Raw genomic sequence first — 1,990 nt, 5'->3', positions numbered from 1 at the left:
CTGACATTTCATTCCCTAGGACTACTCTCTTGAGAATAAAAGATGAAAAGGAGTCTGGGAAATATTTTCCTTGGCTAGAACCAATTCCATGCTATAAAAAGTGGAAAGGTAAACATGGACTTCAGTGGACATCTAACGTTCTCTGCCATAGATAGGGAAAATTGTGCTCTTTGCTGACCTTTTATTTCAGAGTATTTTTTAGAGTAATTTTTAGTTCATCATTTTCTTTACCCATTAATCTGTTAATGGACACTTAGGTTTTTTCCATATCTTGGCTATTACCAATATTCTTTTTTTTTTTTTTTTTGTATTTTTCTGAAGCTGGAAACGGGGAGAGACAGTCAGACAGACTCCCGCATGCGCCCGACCGGGATGCACCCGGCACGCTCACCAGGGGCGACGCTCTGCCCACCAGGGGGCGATGCTCTGCCCCTCCGGGGTGTCCACTCTGTTGCGACCAGAGCCACTCTAGTGCCTGGAGCAGAGGCCAAGGAGCCATCTTTGCTCCAGTGGAGCCTCGGCTGCGGGAGGGGAAGAGAGAGACAGAGAGGAAGGAGAGGGGGAGGGGTGGAGAAGCAGATCGGCGCTTCTCCTGTGTGCCCTGGCCGGGAATCGAACCCGGGACTTCTGCACGCGAGGCCGACGCTCCACCACTGAGCCAACCGGCCAGGGCCTATTACCAATATTCTTTTATTTAAATACAACAGTGCAACTATCTCTTCAATAACCTGTTCTTATTTTCTTGGTTATATACCAAGAGTTAGGATTGCTGGATCATATAGTATTTATGATTTTATTTTTTGAGGAATCTCCATACAGTTTCCATTGTGGCTGCATAATTTTACATTCCCACCATAGTGCACAAAAAGTCTTTTTCTCCACATTCTTGGCAATACTTGTGTGATGTAGTTTCTTGTCTTTCGTGATAGTCATTCTAATAGGTGTAGCTACCTACCCTCTTTTCTCTCCAAATTTTCCCTTCCAAAGGGCTACAATTTAAAATCACTTTAATTATTTCTTCTAATATTTATAACTATATTTCAATAGCACATTTTTTTCAACTCCTTTTTTTTTTAAAGTCTTGTGCTTGTTGTCATAAAAATAGAAAGTTCCACAATCTTACCTCTTTTTCTTGTCTATTTACCCATTGTCTTAGTTCATTTGGGAAGCTATAACAAACATACCACAGATCAAGTGGTTATAAACAACAGAAGTTTATTTCTCACAGTTCTTGGAGGCTGAAAAGTCCAAGATCAAGAAAACCACAAACTCAGTGTCTGGTTAGCAATAACCTCACAAAGAAAAAGGGGAATGGTGTTTCTCTGGGTTTCTTTCATAAGATCACTAATTTCATTCATGAGGGAAGAATCACATCCTAAAGGCCCCCTTCCAAATATCATCATATTGGGCATTAGGTTTTAACATATGAGTTTGGGGGAGGGGCACAAACATTTAGAGAATAATACCATAATATCTTAGTTACATGTATATTTCCCCCTAAATGTGATGACTTAATATTGTATACATTCTATTTTTATTAACAACCCTGATATATTTCCTTCATTCAACATAACAACTTATTTTTCTGATCAATACTGTCCAGTATATTATCCATTATGCTATGTTCTTTAATCACATTATTCAATGTTGCACTCCTAAAAAAACTTGTGAGTTAAGGATTTTGATATTTCTGCTACTTATGAGCTACTAAGGAACTCCTAACAGTCTTACCAAGTGATAGATATCAAATCCTACTTGCTGGATAAATCAATAGTTAAGAAACTCAAATATTTGGATTTGGATGTACTAAAAATCAAATTACGTTTCAGAAGCTTACTATAGTCATACATTAAAAGTATGAAAGTACCTCATGATTAATCTATGAAAACGTTTAGATAGAAAGAGATTCCTTCACTGCAGAATCCTCATAGACGGTACTTCAGTATCAGAATATAGGTATGATTAGATCTTCTAACATCAACATAGCTTG

General features: G+C 38.2%; 1 non-coding gene across 1 annotated transcript; it reads right to left on the bottom strand.

Annotated features, from left to right (window-relative positions):
- Positions 1-597: 597 nt before the first annotated feature.
- TRNAA-CGC (transfer RNA alanine (anticodon CGC)) lies at positions 598-673 on the bottom strand. Its single transcript has one exon. It is a non-coding gene; the product is annotated as a tRNA-Ala (tRNA).
- Between the last annotated feature and the right edge of the window lie 1,317 nt (positions 674-1,990).

Source organism: Saccopteryx leptura, chromosome 3 (genome assembly GCF_036850995.1).
Source record: "Saccopteryx leptura isolate mSacLep1 chromosome 3, mSacLep1_pri_phased_curated, whole genome shotgun sequence".
Classification (NCBI taxonomy): Eukaryota; Metazoa; Chordata; class Mammalia; order Chiroptera; family Emballonuridae; genus Saccopteryx; species Saccopteryx leptura.
This window is presented reverse-complemented; position numbering and strand designations above follow the sequence as displayed.